Source organism: Pongo abelii, chromosome 15 (assembly GCF_028885655.2).
Source record: "Pongo abelii isolate AG06213 chromosome 15, NHGRI_mPonAbe1-v2.0_pri, whole genome shotgun sequence".
Classification (NCBI taxonomy): Eukaryota; Metazoa; Chordata; class Mammalia; order Primates; family Hominidae; genus Pongo; species Pongo abelii.
In genome coordinates, this window is record NC_072000.2 from 54,104,022 (window position 1) to 54,124,843 (window position 20,822).

General features: G+C 44.6%; 1 long non-coding RNA gene across 2 annotated transcripts; it reads right to left on the bottom strand.

Moving 5' to 3' along the window:
• Positions 1-396: 396 nt before the first annotated feature.
• Positions 397-19,746, bottom strand: LOC129049897 (uncharacterized). Of its 2 annotated transcripts, XR_008513273.2 has the most exons (6): positions 17,617-19,746; positions 14,157-14,294; positions 12,545-12,743; positions 10,101-10,161; positions 4,447-4,549; positions 397-2,896 (listed from the first exon to the last, which is right to left on the bottom strand). It is a non-coding gene; the product is annotated as an uncharacterized LOC129049897 (long non-coding RNA). The 2 variants fall into 2 exon arrangements; XR_008513274.2 differs by lacking the exon at positions 17,617-19,746 and having other exon boundaries at positions 397-1,705; positions 14,157-14,570.
• Positions 19,747-20,822: the final 1,076 nt, after the last annotated feature.

A 20,822-nucleotide genomic window follows, 5' to 3' on the forward strand; every position in this document is an offset into this window, starting at 1 on the left:
ACGGGGGAATAACATGACTGGATTGTGTTGTAGAAAGATAATTTTTCAGGATCTGTTGGGAGACTGTTCTCCATGCATCTCTAGCATTTGTGGGTGTCTTATGAGCAGGAGCACTCACTGCCTCTGTTTTGGAATCTCTTTCCAAAGGCATTTGAATAGCAAATAGCCTTGGAAGACAAGACTCTCCCTCTGGAGCAAAGTACAGGCATGCTTAGTGCCTAGTATAAGAAAGATAATGTCTTCTGCAGAAGAGGTCAGAGACTTATGGCCTATCATAAAAGATGCTGATTCTGTAAGCTCAGCATTCCTCCCCTCTAGCACAATCCACTGTGTGTGCAGGTGCAACTGGGCCTTCTTTATGTTGACCTGTGGAAATTGGAGCCAAGGGAACCAGCATAAGGACATATATTTAATTTCCACTTTACAAGAACAGATATATATATATAATTATTCCCATGTATCAAGGGAAAATCGTACCTTTACAATGAAAAGATCTGGCAGACACCACCTTAACAAGGTGATCAAACTTAATACCACCAATAACTGACATCATGTGTCTCTTAATGTGATACACTGAAAACAATCCAGTGTTATCTCTGTTAAAAATATATAGCATGACTCTAATCATGAGGAAAAAGCAAATCCAAATGGAAGGATACAAAAAATGCTAATATCATGAAATATAAAAAAGGACAGGAAAACAATTCTAGGTTACAGGGGGCTAAACAGTTATGACAACTAAATGCAATTTGTTATCCATGATTGGCTCTTGAATTGAAAAGGGAAAAAAACAACTATAATAATATCTTATATCCATATACAAATTCCACTTGGCAAAATTGAATGTGGATATATATTAATATTAGATAATATTATTATATCATTGTTAATCTTTTTCTTTTATTTTTTTTTAGACAGAGTTGCAATCTTATTGACCACGCTGGAGTGCAGTGGCGCGATCTTGGCTCACTGCAACCTCTGCCTTCCGGTTTCAAGCAATTCTCCTGCCTCAGCCTCCCAAGTAGCTGGGATTACAGGTGCGGGCCACCACGCCTGGCTAATTTTTTGTATTTTTAGTAGAGATGGGGTTTCATGTTGGCCAGGCTGGTCTTGAACTCCTGACCTCGTGATCCACCTGCCTTGGCCTCCCAAAGTGCTGGGATTATAGGCATGAGCCACAGCGCCCAGCCCTGTTAAATTTCTTGAATGTGATCACGGTATTGTGACTGTGGGGAAAATGTTCGCATTCTTAGGCAATACATGCAGAAATATGTAGGGGAGAAGTGTTATGGCATCAGCAACTTATTTTCAAACGGTTCAGAAAAAACACACATACATGAATATATAGGGAAAAAGAGAACATAACTCACTAAATGCTAATAACTGGTGAATCTAGGTGAAGGGTATGTAGGTATTCACTGGATTATTCTGTCAACTTCTTTGTAGTTGGATTTTTTTTAAAACAAAAAGTTGGAGAACGTGGAAAAGAATCCTGCTGGCCTGTGAAGGATGGATGGGGGCAGGGGGTGGACTTGGTTTGGGGACAGCTGTACTGGGAGCTCTGTCTCCTCAGGAAGTCTCTCTCCGCCACTCATCACGGCTTCTCCCTGCAGCACCGTGTCCCCTCCCTGCTGCAGGCAGGCTTTGCCAGGCTGCGGATGCGTGGCCACAGGTCCCTCTGGATTCCCAGCCTTCCAGCAAGCATCTAGAGAGAAAAGAGCCTGCTGCAGCTAGAAAAACCCTGGGATCTAATGAGCTCAGCTTGGGTCATGTGCCCCTCCCAACTCCCACTCCTACCCCTGCCAACCACCCATTGGGTCAGACCCATGCACTCCAGGCACTGAGGGGAGAGCTAGGAGGGAGAATCAATCAGACTCGGGAGGGAGAGGGCAGAGCAGCAGAGGGCTAAACGATGAGCCAATGGTTTCTAACTAGGGGGACTAGGGAAGGCAGCCTTAATTGAAAGAGAATACAAGACAAGCCAGTTTGGGTGTTCTGTTTTGAACTCGATAAATTCAGAAGCTTTGCGAGGATCTAGGGGGAGAATCTCACAGATTGCTGGGAATATAAATCTGTAGCTCAAAAACGCATTGGCAGTGCCTGCTGCTTGATGACGGCATGGGTGTGCCGGCTTCATCTGGAGAATGCGGAAGGTTCCCTCGTGCCCGGCAGGCTAGCACGGAGCCCTCTCTCCTTGTAACCAGGCTCGTTGACGACAGAGATCCTGGCAAATTATGAGGAAGTAGAAGCTGGGAGCCATTCAAAGGCATCGCATCCACATTTCTCTTCAGGGACTCAGCCAGGGCCGCTCCTGCTGCTTGTTCCAAGGCACACTGGGAGTTGTTGGGCAAATATTTGCACAACATTTAGGCCCTAAACCTGCAATGGCCTGAGCCCCTCCAAGACAGAGCCTCCTACCCGGGTGCAGGCAGCTCTCTCAGCTCCTCCATCAAACCTAGCTACAGCAAGGGCTGTTGAGCCACTCCAAGCTCAAGTCTGGTTTTCCAGAAAAGATGTCCTGCCAAGAAACGTGTTATTGAAGAGGGAAAGGGAAACATAACCAAAGGCCAGGGTACTGGCACCTTTCTCCTGTCCTCTCCTGAAAACAGGGACCTCTGCTTTCTTTTGCCTTCTTGTTCTGTGTTCAGGAAAAGTTGCGTCTGTGGTTAATCTCTCGAGATCCGGAGGGAGTTGGAGATGGGTTTGAATTCCAGTTTCCCCATCCCCATCACTTCCTTGGGAGTCAGTGAAAGTCACTGAGGTAACACAGCAGAGCGCTTGGCACATGGGAAGTGTGAGCCAAATGTGAGCTGTTCTCTCCCAGGAGCGTGTCTGAAGGGGGCTGGAGATGGACGCCTCCTTTCCTCATTTCTCTCAGACCTCCTGGGGTGGTTTCCTGTCACAGAACAGAAGCAATTGCCTCAAATCAGATACCCCAGGATGCTGTGGGGAGCAGAGGCTGGAAGAGGGTGGCTGGGGTTTCACTTGTGTAAGCCGCACACCTAAAATAAGCCCCGGCAGGAGACTCTGGGAATTTCCTGTAATTTTCACTGTAAATGTCCTATTTATAAAGCTGAGTCACTGCAAGACGTTGTTTCACAACCACCCAGCATGTGGAGACAGGCCGGCACAGGAAACAAGGAGCACACCCTGAAACGCAGGCCTCACTCATGGGCTTTGGGGGTTCCCTGGGGCCACCCTGGGCCTGGCTGTTCAGCCCCTGAAAACACCTCCACAAACTCAGGATTTGGGTCATTGGGCCAGACTTACGCTCTCCCATTAGTCCTTTTTCTGGCTTCTTTGCTCCAAAATAAAGTCTTTTCTTTTTTTTTTTGGTTATACGTTTACAGGAAAAATCTGGTTTCTTCGAGAGTTGCTTACAGACAGTGCCAGGCCTGTCTCCTCTGGAGACCTGAAGGGTCTGGCCTTAGGTAGGATCCAGAGCAACTCTCTGCTTTCCCACATGAATAGATGTGCCTGGATGCCTCTGCTCATCGCCACCTCTATAAAACAAACATTCTCCCAGGACAGACTCCATATGTTCAGAGCTCAGGGTGCCTGAACCCAGAATTCATTAAAAGCAGTGAAGGGGCAAAAATGGGAGCAGACGTCAGCAAAGCACAACTGCGCTTAGCACGTTCACCTTTCCATCCAGAGCTCCTGCAGGAGGGGCCAGGAGGGAACACAAAACCCTCCTCACTTCCTGATTTTACAATCACTCAGCCAGCGGCTACAATCAGGGTCACTAATCACAGCTGTTGAACCAGGCTGCCACATCCTGCCGCCAGCAGCCCCGGAAGACACTGTGCAGAGCAGGAGGCAGCCCTATGCCACTGTTTCTCTGGTGTGCAGAGAAGTCTCCAAATCAAAGAAACCTTAATGCTTAGCGACAGCTTCTCGTTAAACAAGGTAAACAGCCATCCAGTGAAAACATTCTCAATGTTGCTGAGAATGTTTCCCTCAACACACTTCTTTTTGGGAGCCAGCTCGGAGGCCCAGCTCTGTGTGCCTTGTGGGTTCAGCTCTGATTTCAGGGAGCCCTGGGAATGTAGGAGGTTTGGACCCTGAGAAGTCCCTGGGCCGGCAGTGCTGGGTGTCAGTGTCAAGGCAGTGCAGTGGCACGGGGCAAGGCCTCTGTGAACTAGTCAGCGTGGGAGGGGTGGCAGGGCATTGCCGGGTGCCCAGGGCTATCTCCAGTGCCAGAGCTCCTCCCTCCCTGTCCCCATATTACGTGACCAAAGGTCTTTGGGTGTTGCTGCCGGATGGTGGGTCTTCTGGTCCAGCTGCTTTCTAACACCTGATGCCCTTTTATCACCCTCTGTCTCTCATACCTCCCAGGCCCCGGCCTGACCCCCAACCCAGGCAAAGTCCCCTGAAGTCCCTATTCCTTTCCTTATTCTGTCTTTCTTTTCGTTGCCACATTCCTCTCTCTCTCACCCCCATTACCAGAGAATTTAGGCCGCCTTTTCTCCATCAGCATGGCCCGTGGCCCGACAGCAAATGTCTGAATGTGTGTGGTAGCTGGCACTCAGCTTCTCATGAGCTCCATCTATGGAGGACACAGATGTTAGTGTCACAAAAACCCAGGCATTTTCAACTCCTGTCTAGTGAGTCACCCTTCCCCTAAGCCCCACCCTCCACCTATCACAGAGATTAACTGGGGTTGGTGGAGGGTGCTTCTTACTGTAGCAGTAAAAAAACAAAATAACCTGTCAATTTAGAAAAAACAGATTCAGGCCCAGTGCAGTGGCTCATGCCTGTAATCCTAGCACTGTGGGAAGCTGATGTGGGCAGACTGCTTTGAACTCAGGAGTTCAAGACCAGCCTGGGCAACATGGCAAAACCCTATCTCTACAAAAAATTAGCCGGGCATCATGGCACATGCCTGTGGTCCCAGCTACTCCAAAGGCTGGGTGGGAGGATCAGTTGAGCCCAGGAGGCAGAGGTTATAGTAAGCCAAAATCGCACCACTGCATCCAGCCTGGGTGACAGAGACCCTGTCTCAAAAAAAAGAAAAAAGAAAAAACAGATTCAAACCAATTAGAACTCATAAGGTTCAGCAAGTTCACCAGACACAAAATCTACCTGCAAAAAATCAATAGCATCTCTGTCCACCCACAGTAACTGCTGGAAAATATTATTAAAAAGACACCATTTACAATAGCAGCAAGAATTACAAAATATATCTAGGTAATAGACAAGAATATACAAAACTTCTATAAACATGTTTTAAATTCTAATAAGGAAACATAAAATGATCTGAATAAATAGAGTACATTCCACATTTTGGGTAGGATGACCTCATGTAAGATGACTTATTTTGGATGACATTTATAAAGACCTAATTATATTAACAATGAACCTATAAATTTAATGCAATGCCAATCAAAATTCCAACTGGATTTCTTTTTGAGAAACTCCATAGAGAAATAACTAACTTTTACAAAGAAGAGTAGAGGGGAGACTTGCCCAATTACATACACTACAAAATCAGAATAACAGTAGCAGTGCCAGCTCTGTGGCAGTCCAGTAGACTAGCGGAAAAGCATGGGTAGCTGGACAACACACTCTGGTCCTTTAGGAACTACACAGAGAGAAAGTTAACCCAGCAAACACAGGTCCTCAGTGGGCTCAGCCACCAGTGGAGGTTTTGCTGGGATATTTTGCTACACTACTATCATTGCAACAAGTGTACCTAAGGGATAACAAAACATGTGCCTCATGGTCCCCGTGTGACTTAAAATGCAGTACATCAAACTGGCTCTGTGGAGAGAGCAGGACTTAACTGTTCAGCAGGCCTAACTCTCTGGAGCTGCCCCTGAAGTCGGCAGCAGCTACATGTCCTTCATGAGGCCAGATGTGAAAAGCTGGGCCCAGAAAGCTGAGGTAGGTCCCTGCACAAGGCCACCGGTCTTCCATCTCTCTCCACAGAAAACACATTGCAGAGCTCATGAGAAGCTAAATGCCAGCTACCAGGAGAGCTGGAGGGTGAGCTGGAGGAGGTGGCCTTAGGTGGAGACGAAGGGACAGGAGTCCACAAAGCAGGCCCACTCTGAGTGTCCAGCAATGCTAGGTAAAATTCACAGGTGGAAATCCTAGCCCCCAGGGTGACGGTGTTTGGAGGTGGGGCTTTGGGAGGTGATTCGGTCTTGGGGGCAGAGCCCTGAAGCCCTTTAACGGAGGGGATTAAAGCCCTTATGAAGGAAACCCCTTCTGCCACAAGAGGACTCTGGGAGAAGGCGCTCTCTATGAACCAGAAAGCCGGCCCTCACCAGACACCAAATCTGCCAGCGCCTTGATCTCAGACCTCCCAGCCTCCAGAACTGTGGGAAATAAATGTCTATCCAGTCTGTGGATTCCTGTCCTAGCAACCCAAATGGACTAAGACAAGCAACTTTTACTTCAACTAATTCATGCAGATGTTTAGCTCTCCTGAATTACTAAAAGCATACACGTTTTTAAAAATACGGCATACAAATAAAATCTCAAGCATTTTGTGTCCACTCTCTTTAGCTCCTTGTCACTCATCTCGTGTTTCTATAAAACCACATTCTTTCCTCTTGTTTTAGGTGGGGTCTGTCTGGGTTGTGCTGCAGCAAGAAAAAATTTCCAAATCACAGAGGCTTTATGCATTGATCATTGATATTTGAGCACTGATCATTGCTGAAGCTGAGTAATGGGTATAACAGGTTTGATATATATATGCATATATATATTATATTGTATATATACATACATATTTGAAATTTTCCATAATAAAAGGTTTTGTAAATCTCCATGGCTTAAACCCACAAAGGCTCATTTCTTGCTCATCTTCCATGTCCCTCATGGATCAGCAAGGTCTCTACTCCACTTCATCCTCATCCAGAGACACAGGCTAGCCAGCCTCCACCCTCTGGAGTATTACTCACTACCATAGCACCAAAAAGGAACCATGGGGAGAGCATGTGATGGTTCCTCAGGCTTTTGCCTGAAAGTGAAACCCATGACTTCTGTTCACATTTCATCAGCAAAGCAAGCCACATAGCCACACCTAATTTTAGTGGCTCAAAGACAAATGGACCTACTATCTACTCAGTAGAAAGGGAACTGGAAATATCTGGTGAACATCACTAATGATGACCACAGCCACGAAGAGATGTAAATCTAGAAATTCATTCAGAAAGAAGCCCTGATATGCCATAGAGTTGTTCCCAATGGATTTCACCCCCAACCAAAACCAAACACTCAGTTTTCTCGATTTTAATAAAACATTCAAACTTATACTAAGACTGGGAGTTCCACAATGTCGGGGACAGTTTATATACCTTCTTTACTTTTCCAGTACCTAACAAACACAGCCCATTGAGAACTGTCCCTGACATTGTGAAACTCCAACCTTGATATAAGTTTGATTGTTTTATTAAATGATAAGAAATGTCTTCTTATTGTCTTCCCTCTGTACTGTTTGTGTCCCATTTTCCTCTTCCTATAAGGATGACAGTCCTCTTGGATTAGGGCCCACCCTACTGACATCTTAATTTGATTACCTCTGTGAAGACCCCATTTCCCCACACAGTCACACTCTGAAGTGCCAGGGGTTAGAACTCAGCACTCTGTCTTTAGCAGGTGCTAGATAAAGATCTGCTCAACTGAAGAGACACAGGAGGCAAGTAGAATGGATTTCCAGGCGTCCTCTAGAGAAGCCATTTCTCATCTTTGTTCTTACTCTTACCAAACTCTGTCTTATGACATTCCCAGGAGGAGACAGGAGGGGGCTGGTGCTTTTCTAGAAGGCCACTGGGTCATTGAGGCTGTCCCAGGTGGCCAGTCTTTCTCTGCTGCGAACTCACCAAATGTCAGGGGGTGCAGAAGGGAGCCTTGGGATCATCCTACTCAAAAGCATGCATCTTACAGGTGAGGAAACTGAAGCCCAGAGAAGGCAATGACTTCTACCTGCTTTAAGTCTACTGCCTCCTAAGTCCCTTTGCATTAGCAATCTCTGAAAGGCTTGTGACTTTGAAACCTGGGTATCCTGGACCATAGTCCAGTCCTGTCTGTGTCTGCCATATTATATCCAGCCATGCTGTACACTGCTATATTTTTAGTAAGGCTGAAGAGAGAGAGAGAGAGAGAGAACATTTAAATAGTGTAGGCAATTCTGCCCATTTCACTCAGTGAGGGGATATAAATCTGCTGTTCCCAATAGATGTTGGTTCCTGCCTCATTCTCGTACGTGAGCACTACCAAGCCTTTGTATAATACTAGCATGGCCCCTAGACAGAGGCCAGTCCTGTCCTGGGGCTTTACTGAAGAGACAACACTCTGCTTCCGCACCAGAGAGAGAGCCTGTCCTACGCTTAGTGAGAAATAGTGTCAGGGTCTCCAACACGGCAATTTCTGAAGGGATTTGCACGGGTCATTTGAACTGTACTCTCTGTCTTTACACCCAAAGCCTGGTGTGATATGCTCTGCTGTGACCATTGCCAGTGCCAGGGCTGGGCTGCCGAGAAAGGACACATTGAGAACAGTGCCATGTATTAAATGAGCCTTTGGTGGGCTCTTGCTGGAGCATCTTATGAGCAATGGAGCGTGTAGAGAATAATAACTTGAACAAACCTATGCATCGCTTGAGCATAAAAATCATTAAAATATTAAGGGATTTAACGACGTAATGACCCAGCAAAGATGGAAAATATGTTTAAATGCAGATCTTAGTCATTAAAAATGCATTTGGCATGCCACATTTGCCTCCTCTGAAAATGGGGGAAAATACATTTAGGGTAAGATGGCCACAGCTCCCCAAGAGGAAGGGTTGAAAAGAGAGAGACAATCCTCATTGGGTGCCCAACGAGGCAAAAGCTCTGAGGTGCTCAGATTGCCTTTCTGTGAGGGCTGGTGATGCTATCACCATTGGAAGCTGCAGCCAATTCACCACTCCAGAGGCTTCTGAACTATGCGAGATGCAGGAAGTATTTTCTGAAAGAGAGCCCCTCTTAGGGGAAGATACCAGAGTCTGCTCACCAGGAACATCAAGAGGGGAGGCAGCTGCAGAAATGAATGTGGACAGAAACACTGAACGCAGCAATTTATAAAAGAAGCTACTTTGGTCTCCTGGATACGTGTTTCTTTTTTCTTACCAGATCTTAGTTACTGTATTAGTTTGCTAGGGGGCCCATAGCAAAGCACCACAAACTGGGTGGCTTAAACAATGGAAATATATGTTTTAGTTTCAGAAGCTAGAAATCTGAGATCCAGGTGTTGGCAAGGTCCGTTTCTTCTGAGGGCTGTGAGGGACAGACCTGTCCCTGGTTCTGCCAGGTTTGTAGATGACCGTCTTATTCCAGTGTCCTTTTATCATCTTCCTCCATACTGTTTGTGTTCCAGTGTCCTCTTCCTATAAGGACAACAGTCCTATTGGATTAGGGCCCACGCTGATGACCTCATTCTAATTTGGTTACCTTTGTAAAGACCCCATTTCCCCACACGGTCACACTCTGAGGTACCGGGGGTTAGAACCTCAACATATGAATTGGGGAAGGGGAGGCAGGACAGGGTTCAGCTCACAGCATTACTCAATGATTATAATATATCCAAAGGGAGGCTTTGAAGGGGTGTGTTTTGTCACATGGAGAAAACAAAAAGCTCACAGTGTATGGAGTGGCTCCTGTTTTACTAAGGTGTTTGGTCAATGAAAGGTCTAACTCACCAGGGACAAACTGCATAGACAGTGAAGGGCAAAAGCTGGGGCTGTTGGCCGTGAACCAGTTCTGTGATCTTGAGCAAATAAAACCCTTCCATGACTCAGTGTTCGCATTTGTAAAGGAAAAGAATGAAGTTGGTGAGCTGGATGTGGTGCCTGGCACTCCCACCCACTGTGAGCCTTCCTGTATGACAGAGACACTAAAAACTATGTTTCCAGATTCCTCTGCAGCTAGAATTCTGCTTAGGCATTAGGTGCTCCCAACAAGATGCACTGGGATGAGATCTGGAGGACCACAGTGAGGTAGAGGCCACCTTCTTATTGCTGCCTCTGTGGGCAAAGCCTGGTCAACTGTGGAAAGAAGCTGTGGAAGATAGGGTTAGCACTCAGTGTCTCTTAATGAGCCTGAGGGGCTTACCGAGCATTTGCCGAGATGGGGCAGCAGCAGTAACTGCCCAGGAGTCCTTCCCAAAGACATGCTAGCAAAAACACAAAAACATACACAAGCGTGATCATTGCACTGTTGTAATAAGTAAAGGACTGGCAGCAACCCAAGGTAGGGAACTGGTTGAATAAATTATGGCCTATCCACACACATAATGGAAGGCTGTGCAGCTCTCCAAAGGAGCAAAAATAATATTTTCATAACATGCCATGGAGTAATTGTCAAGATTTGTGAAAATGGATGCAGGGTGATCTGGCTGTGACATCTGTCGCTCCATTGATCGCCAGGGTTGATTCAGCTCATCTGGCTGGCTAGGCAGGTGTCCCCTTCCTCCCTCACTGCTCTATGTGCCTCCCTCCTGAAGCTGTGCTCTCGGTCAAAGAGGACAACCATCCCTGATAGAGGAGGACTAGTCCTTCTTTGGTCAAAGGTATATGAGTAGCTGTGCTCCCCTGCCAGAACCTCCAAACAAGCTCTCAAGATTGGTGAAAAAGCCGGGCACGGTGGCTCACACCTGTAATCCCAGCACTTTGGGGAACTGAAGCAGGTGAATCACCTGAGGTCAGGAGTTCGAGACCAGCCTGACCAACATGGCGAAACCCCCTCTCTACTAAAAACACAAAAATTAGCCAGGCGTGGTGGCGGGCACCTGTAATCCCAGCTACTCAGGAGGCTGAGGCAGGAGAATCGCTTGAACCCAGGAGGTGCAGGTTACAGTGAGCCAAGTTGCCCCATTGCACTCCAGCCTGGGCAATAAGAGCAAAACTCCATCTCAAAAAAAGAAAAAAGAAAAAAAAAGATTGGTGAAAAAAAGCAAACTGGAGAAAAAGGTATAAAGTACACTTCCACTTACAAAGGAGGGATACATATGTGTATTTTAAAGGAATCTCGGAATAATAAACAAACCAAAAAATGGTAGTCCTAAAGATCTCTTTTAATAGGAAAAATAGTGAGACTAAGATGTCAGGCCCCAAACTCTGGCTGTGAAACTAGAAGCAAAGGATGAGTGGGCCTGTCTGTCTTTCTTCCGCTCAGTTCAGAATGGAGGAGAAAACACATGGAGGGCAGGCGAGAAAGGGAAATTAGCATTTGCTGAGCTCTCCCTTTTAAACCACCTGGGCAAGGTACTTTAAGTACATTTCTTTCTCTAATCTTTTAGAGCTTTGCTTTGTGATAGGCATTTTTATTATCCCCATTTTATAGATAAGGAAAGGAGAACAAAGAGGAGTGAAGCCACAGACATCAGAATCATAAAGCAGGGAGAGTTGCACCCAGGCCGTTGGACCAAGCTCTAGCATCCCTCTCTTGCTGGGCCCCCCAGATTGAACCTGTAGGCAGTGGCCACAGGAAGGTGCTGTCTCCTTGGAATCCTGGTTTCTGTCTTCTTTCCCCACTCCAAGGCTGGACCCCAATCCTGGATTTGAGGGATGGGCCCCAAGCCTAACCAGGACATCTCCCAGCCCTCCAGCTTCTCTGGGACTGGCTGAGAGGAGGAAGGGAGGGCCACTAAGCCACTGTTTTTTGTTTTTGTTTTTGTTTTTGTTTGATCGGCTATTGAAATCATTTGATGGCCGGGCACCGTGGCTCATGCCCATCATTTCAACACTTTGAGAGACCGAGATGGGAGAACCACTTGAGCCCAGGAGTTTAAGACAAGCCTGGGCAGCATAGTGAGACCTCATCTCTACAAAAATAGAATAAAATAAAATTAGCTGGACGTGGTAGTGCAAGCCTGTAGTTCTAGCTACTTGGAGACTGAGGTGGGAGGATCGCTTGAGCCCAGGAGGTCAAGGCTGCAGCGAGCCAAGATTGTGCCACTGCACTCCAGCCTGGGCAACAGAGTGAGACCCTGTCCCCGTCCACCCCAAAAAAACAAAACAAAACAAAACAAAATCTGAGGAGTTTTAAAAATGACTGATGCCTAAGTTTCGCCCTCAGAGATTCTGATTGAATAGGCATGGGGTGCAACGTTGGCATGGGATGTTTGGGAGCTCCCTATGTAATCCTAATGTGCCATAAAGTTTGAGACTCTTTCTGGTTTTGAGTGTAGCAGGGGCCAGTATCAATGACACCACCCACCATGTGAGAGCTTGTTAGAAATGAGAAATCCATGGCCTACTGAATCAGAAACAGGGCAGGAGGGCAGGGGTGGAGGGAAGGGAGCCAGTATTTTAACAAACCTTCTACATGGTTCTGGTGTGCCCAGTTTGAGATTCACTGTTCTAAGCAACAGCTAGAGACAGATCGTGTGCCGTGATTTGCTTTGTCAACTATCACATAACTGCTATGTTGATTATAAAACAAGCGAAATTTAATGGCCCCAGGGAACGAGAGTGTTCAGGCCTTTTCCCCAAGAAAAAAACCTTGAGGCAAATGAGAAAGTGTTTAAATGTAATTTGGAATCAACTGGAACTCACTCTAGCTTCTGAGAAGGAGAGCAGCATTATCGAAACATGATGATGCCCCTGAGTAACTATACCACGAGCTTCCAAAGCCAGCGTGGATGCCTCCAGGAGAACACGGTCCCTGAGGACAGACGGGCGTGGGTGAACAGCCATGGTGACCCCGGACTGCCAAGGCTTCCCAGCTTGATGGTGTGTTCATTTCCTAGGGCTTCTGTGACAAATTACCACAAACTCAGTGCCTTAAAACAACAGAAGTGTATCCTTTCCCTGCTCTGGAGGACAGAAGTCTGAAATCAAGGTGTCGGCAGGGTTGGTTCCTTCTGAAGGCTCAGAGGGGGAGTCCCTGCCATGCCTCTCTCCAGCCTCCAGTGGCTGCTGGCAACCCTTGTGTCCCCTGGCTTATGGACCCATCACCCCAATCTCTGCCTCCATCGTCACATGACCGTATGTCTCAAATTTCCCTCTCCTATCTCTTCTAAGGACACTCAATGGATTTAGGGCCCACCCTCTCCTAATTTTGCAGGTGGAAAAACAGAGGCTCAGAATGAATGATTCAGGGCCTTGAGGTCACTCGGCTGTGAGGTAGAGGTCAGAATATAGCCTGAGCTCTTTGCACTACACTCTTACCTTCATCCTGATTTAGCCTTCCTTTGGTGGCTCCCAAATTTGCTACTTCTCTTTTTTGTTTTGAGACGGAGTCTCACTCACTCTGTTGCCCAGGCTGGAGTCCAGTGGCGCAATCTTGGCTCACTAAAACCTCTGCCTCCCAGGTTCAAGTGATTCTCCTGCCTCTCAGCCTCTCGAGTAGCTGGGATTACAGGTGTGCACCACCATGCCCGGCTACTCATTTTTTAATTTTTTTTGTATTTTTAGTTGAGTCAGGGTTTCACCATGTTAGCCAGACTGGTCTTGAACTCCTGACCTCAAGTGATCCACCTGCCTCAGCCTCCCAAAGTACTGGGATTACAGGCGTGAGCCACCGTGCCTGGCTCTTCAGATTGGCTACTTCCCTTCTGCTTTTGCTAGGACTACCTTAGTCTAGGCCTTCACCATCTTCTTCCTGAATTGCTATAACAGCTTGCCTGCTAGTCTCTTTGTCTACTCTTTTCTGCTCAAATTTGCCTGTGCCCTGCTTCTGTATACTTTTTCATATTTCAGCACATTTTGTTAATAGAATGATCTGGGCCTAACTCAGCAGGAAATTTATTCTGTAGCATCTAAAAATGATTTTTCATTAGGCTAGGTGTCACCTACTCGTCTGTGCCTTGTTAGGATGGGGAGCAGTAAAGTCATACCAGATACAGGCTAGGTTTATAAGATAGTTGACTTTTTACCATCCTTGGTAATGATGGATGAGGACAGAACTCACATGGAGTTCATAGCTAATCTACAAGCTTGCTGTGGCTAACAGCTTTAATCTAAAAGCTCAGGCTGATACGTTTGCAGCCAGTTGTGTTTCTCTACCACTGTACAACTTCAGGTGGGGCCCAAAAGTCTCAGGTGTTAATGATCTACACACTAAACCCTCCAGCTGAGGTGGGAATCTTTAAAAGCCACAAATGCAAAGGAATTACTGAATTCTCAGGTGGCTTCGATGAAGAAAGTCAAGTAAGTTTAGACTAACCTGATTCAGGAACACACATCTTGAGATGTACATTTCAGAGGGGAAGGTGGATTTTATAGAGTTGAATTCTATATGCTTCTCTGATGTAGCATTCAGGGAGGTGTACAAGTTCATATCATACGCATTTTCTTTGCCAACCTGGGTTTAGATCAAAAGAGGATGATGTTAGGAGGTCCCAGTGAAATATGGTAAATATCTTGCACAAGTGACCATTTGCAAGTTACCAGACATGAAAACCACACCTGATTCTTCTCTGCCACAAGAGTGTCATTGCCAGAGATTCATCAGGCTCTCACACTCTTTCCCATTAAGCAATTCAAAACATTTTGACAAATGTGTCCATTTCTTTAATATATTTATCATCTGATTTACCTGTCATAGCACACAGCAAAGCTGTATGTTAGTTATATAAAACCCTAGTTAGATAAAAAGGATGGTTAGACTCAGTATTGAAAATTTCTTCTCAGTGGTGGGGCGGGGTGGGGGGCGGGGGTGGTTCCAAGATGGCCAAATAGGAACAGCTCCAGTCTACAGCTCCCAGCATGAGAGACGCAGAAGACGGGTGATTTCTGCATTTCCAGCTGAGCTTTGAAGAGAGTAGTGGTTCTCCCAGCACGGAGTTTGAGATCCAAGAAAGGATAGACTGCCTCCTCAAGTGGGTCCCTGACCCCTGAGTAGCCTAAGTGGGAGGCACCCCCAAGGAGGGGCAGACTGACACCTTACACAGCCGGGTACCCCTCTGAGATGAAACTTCCAGAGGAATGATCAGACAGCAACATTTGCTATTCAGCAATATTCGCTGTTCTGCAGCCTCCGCTGCTGATACCCAGGCAAACGGGGTCTGGAGTGGACCTCCAGCAAACTCCAACAGACCTGCAGCTGAGGGTCCTGACTGTTAGAAGGAAAACTAACAAACAGAAAGGACATCCACACCAAAATCCATCTGTACGTCACCATCATCAAAGACCAAAAGTAGATAAAACCACCAAGATGGGGAAAAAACAGAGCAGAAAAACTGAAAATTCCAAAAATCAGAGCACCTCTCCTCCTCCAAAGGAACACAGCTCCTCACCAGCAACAGAACAAAGCTGGATGGAGAATGACTTTGACGAGTTGAGAGAAGGCTTCAGACGATCAAACTTCTCTGAGTTAAAGGAGGAAGTTCGAACCCATCGCAAAGAAGTTAAAAACCTTGAAAAAAGATTAGACGAATGGCTAACTAGAATAACCAATGTAGAGAAGGCCTTAAATGACTGATGGAGCTGAAAACCATGGCACGAGAACTACGTGATGAATGCACAAGCTTCAGTAGCCGATTTGATCAACTGGAAGAAAGGGTATCAGTGATTGAAGATCAAATGAATGAAATGAAGCGAGAAGAGAAGTTTAGAGAAAAACGAATAAAAAGAAACAAACAAAGCCTCCAAGAAACATAGGACTATGTGAAAAGACCAAATCTATGTCTGATTGGTGTACCTGAAAGTGATGGGGAGAATGAAACCAAGTTGGAAAGCACTCTGCAGGATATTATCCACGAGAGCTTCCCCAACCTAGCAAGGCAGGCCAACATTCAAATTCAGGGAATACAGAGAATGCCACAAAGATACTCCTTGAGGAGAGCAACTCCGAGACACATAATTGTCAGATTCACCAAAGTTGAAATGAAGGAAAAAATGTTAAGGGCAGCCAGAGAGAAAGGTCGGGTTACCCACAAAGGGAAGCCCATCAGACTAACAGCTGATCTTTTGGCAGAAACTCTACAAGCCAGAAGAGAGTGGGGGCCAATATTCAACATTCTTGAAGGAAAGAATTTTCAACCCAGAATTTCATACCCCGCCAAACTAAGCTTCATAAGTGAAGGAGAAATAAAATACTTTACAGACAAACAAACGCTGAGAGATTTTGTCACCACCAGGCCTGCCCTACAAGAGCTCCTGAAGGAAGCACTAAACACGGAGGAACAACTGGTACCAGCCACTGCAAAAACATGCCAAGTTTTAAAGACCATCGATGCTAGGAAGAAACTGCATCAACTAACGAGCAAAATAACCAGCTAACATCATAATGACAGGATCAAATTCACATATAACAATATTAACTTTAAATTTAAATGGGCTAAATGCTCCAATTAAAAGACACAGACTGGCAAATTGGATAAAGACTCAAGACCCATTAGTGTGCTACATTCAGGAAACCCATCTCACGTGCAGAGACACACATAGGCTCAAAATAAAGGGATGGAGGAAGATCTACCAAGCAAATGGAAAACAAAAAAAGGCAGGGGTTGCAATCCTAGTCTCTGATAAAACAGACTTTAAACCAACAAAGATCAAAAGAGACAAAGAAGGCCATTACATAATGGTAAAGGGATCAATTCATCAAGAAGAGCTAACTATTCTAAATATATATGCACCCAATACAGGAGCACCCAGATTCATAAAGCAAGTCCTTAGAGACATATAAAGAGACTCAGACTCCCACACAATAATAATGGGAGACTTTAACACCCCACTGTCAGTATGAGACAGATCAATGAGACAGAAGGCTAACAAGGATATCCAGGAATTGAACTCAGCTCTACACCAAGCAGACCTAACAGACATCTACAGAACTCTCCACCCCAAATCAACAGAATATACATTCTTCTCAGCACCACATCACACTTATTCCAAAATTGACCACATAGTTGGAAGTAAAGCACTCCTCAGCAAATGTAAAAGAACAGAAATTATAACAAACTGTCTCTCAGACCACAGTGCAATCAAACTAGAACTCAGGATTAAGAAACTCACCCAAAACTGCTCAACTACATGGAAACTGAACAACCTGCTCCTGAATGACTACTGGGTACATAACGAAATGAAGGCAGAAATGAAGATGTTCTTTGAAACCAACGAGAACAAAGACACAACGTACCAGAATCTCTGGGACACATTTAAAGCAGTGTGTAGAGGGAAATTTATAGCACTAAATGCCCACAAGAGAAAGCAGGAAAGATCCAAAATTAGCACCCTAACATCACAATTAAAAGAACTAGAAAAGCAAGAGCAAACATATTCAAAAGCTAGCAGAAGGCAAGAAATAACTAAGATCAGAGCAGAACTGAAGGAAATAGAGACACAAAAAGCCCTTCAAAAAATCATTGAATCCAGGAGCTGATTTTTTGAAAAGATCAACAAAATTGATAGACTGCTAGCAAGACTAATAAAGAGGAAAAGAGAGAAGAATCAAATAGACACAATAAAAAATGATAAAGGGGATATCACCACTGATCCCACAGAAATAAAAACTACCATCAGAGAATACTATAAACACCTCTATGCAAATAAACTAGAAAATCTAGAAGAAATGGATAAATTCCTCGACACATACACCTTCCCAAGACTAAACCAGGAAGAAGTTGAATCTCTGAATAGACCAATAATAGGCTCTGAAATTGAGGCAATAATTAATAGCTTACCAACCAAAAAAAGTCCAGGATCAGACGGATTCACAGCAGAATTCTACCAGAGGTACAGGGAGGAGCTGGTACCATTCCTTCTGAAACTATTCCAGTCAATAGAAAAAGAGGGAATCCTCCCTAACTCATTTTATGAGGCCAGCATCATCCAGATACCAAAGCCTGGCAGAGACACAACAAAAAAAGAGAATTTTAGACCAATATCCCTGATGAACATCGATGCAAAAATCCTCAATAAAATACTGGCAAACCAAATCCAGCAGCACATCAAAAAGCTTATCCACCATGATCAAGTGGGCTTCATCCCTGGAATGCAAGACTGGTTCAACATATGCAAATCAATAAACGTAATCCAGCATATAAACAGAACCAAAGACAAAAACCACATGATTATCTCAATAGATGCAGAAAAGGCCTTTGACAAAATTCAACAGCCCTTCATGCTAAAAACTCTCAATAAATTAGGTATTGATGGGACGTATCTCAAAATAATAAGAGCTATTTATGACAAACCCACAGCCGATATCATACTGAATGGGCAAAAACTGGAAGCATTCCCTTTGAAAACTGGCACAAGACAGGGATGCCCTCTCTTACCACTCCTGTTCAACATAGTGTTGGAAGTTCTGGCCAAGCCAATCAGACAAGAGAAAGAAATAAAGGGTATTGAATTAGGAAAAGAGGAAGTCAAATTGTCCCTGTTTGCAGATGACATGATTGTATATCTAGAAAACCCCATTGTCTCAGCCCAAAATCTCCTTAAGCTGATAAGCAACTTCAGCAAAGTCTCAGGATACAAAATCAATGTGCAAAAATCAGAAGCATTCTTATACATCAATAACAGACAAACAGAGAGCCAAATCATGAGTGAACTCCCATTCACAATTGCTTCAAAGAGAATAAAATACCTAGGAATCCAACTTATAAGGGATGTGAAGGACCTCTTCAAGGAGAACTACAAACCACTGCTCCATGAAATAAAAGAGGATACAAACAAATGGAAGAACATTCCATGCTCATGGGTAGGAAGAATCAATATCGTGAAAATGGTCATACTGCCCAAGGTAATTTATAGATTCAATGCCAGCCCCATCAAGCTACCAATGACTTTTTTCACAGAATTGGAAAAAACTACTTTAAAGTTCATATGGAACCAAAAAAGAGCCCACATTGCCAAGTCAATCCTAAGCCAAAGAACAAAGCTGGAGGCATCATGCTACCTGACTTCAAACTATACTACAAGGCTACAGTAACCAAAACAGCATGGTACTGGTACCAAAAGAGAGATACAGATCAATGGAACAGAACAGAGCCCTTAGAAATAATACTACACATCTACAACCATCTGATCTTTGACAAACCTGACAAAAACAAGCAATGGGGAAAGGATTCCCTATTTAATAAATGGTGCTGGGAAAACTGGCTAGCCTTATGTAGAAAGCTGAAACTGGATCCCTTCCTTACACCTTATACAAAAATTAATTCAAGATGGATTAAAGACTTAAATGTTAGACCTAAAACCATAAAAACCCTAGAAGGAAACCTAGGCACTACCATTCAGGACATAGGCATGGGCAAAGGCTTCATGTCTAAAACATCAAAAGCAATGGCAACAAAAGCCAAAATTGACAAATGGGATCTAATTAAACTAAAGAGCTTCTGCACAGCAAAAGAAACTACCATCAGAGTGAACAGGCAACCTACAGAATGGGAGAAACTTTTTGCAATCTACTCATCTGACAAAGGGCTAATATCCAGAATCTACAAAGAACTCAAACAAATTTACAAGAAAAAAACAAGCAACCCCATCAACAAGTGGGCAAAGGATATGAACAGACACTTCTCAAAAGAAGACATTTATGCAGCCAACAGACACATGAAAAAATGCTCATCATCACTGGCCATCAGAGAAATGCAAATCAAAACCACAATGAGATACCATCTCACACCAGTTAGAATGGCAATCATTAAAAAGTCAGGAAACAACAGGTGCTGGAGAGGATGTGGAGAAATAGGAACACTTTTACACTGTTGGTGGGACTGTAAACTAGTTCAACCATTGTGGAAGACAGTGTGGTGATTCCTCAGGGATCTAGAACTAGAAATACCATTTGACCCAGCCATCCCATTACTGGGTATATACCCAAAGGATTATAAATCATGCTGCTATAAAGACACATGCACACATATGTTTATTGCAGCACTATTCACAATAGCAAAGACTTGGAACCAACCCAAATGTCCAACAATGATAGACTGGATTAAGAAAATGTAGCACATATGCACCATGGAATACTATGCAGCCATAAAAAATGATGAGTTCATGTCCTTTGTAGGGACATGGATGAAGTTGGAAACCATCATTCTCCGCAAACTATGGCAAGGACAAAAAACCAAACACTGCATGTTCTCACTCATAGGTGGGAATTGAACAATGAGAACACTTGGACACAGGAAGGGGAACATCACACACCGGGGCCTGTTGTGGGGCGGGGGGAGGGGGGAGGGATAGCATTAGGAGATATACCTAATGTAAATGACGAGTTAATGGGTACAGCACACCAACATGGCACATGTATACATATGTAACAAATCTGCACATTGTGCACATGTACCCTAGAACTTAAAGTATAATAAAAATATAATGAAAAAAGAAGAAAAAATTCCTTCTCACTGAGAGCAAATTGGTGCAACCTCTTTGTGGCATATGCAAACATCAATTAAAATTTAGAATACAAATATTCTTTGACCTAACAATTCCACTTCTAGGATTTTTTTCATAAATAATAACGAAACCAATCCAAGACAAAAACACACGTGTGTTAATATTTATTTCAGCATTATCTGTAAGATGAGACACAATAGAAATATTCTTTTTTTTTCTTTTGAGATGGAGTCTTGCTCTGTCGCCCAGGCTGGACTGCAGTGGCGTGATCTCTGCTAACTGCAACTTCCGCATCCTGGGTTCAAGCAATTATCCTGCTGCAGCCTCTCAAATAATTAGGATTACGGGCACCTGCCACCACACCCGGGTAATTTTTATATTTTTAGTACAGACGGGGTTTCACCATGTTGGCCAGGCTGGTCTTGAGCTCCTGACCTCAAGTGATCCTCCTGCCTCAGCCTCCTGTAGTGCTGGAATTACAAGCGTGAGCCACCACACCTGGCCTGAAATATTCTTTAATATATGATAAATTCGTATACAT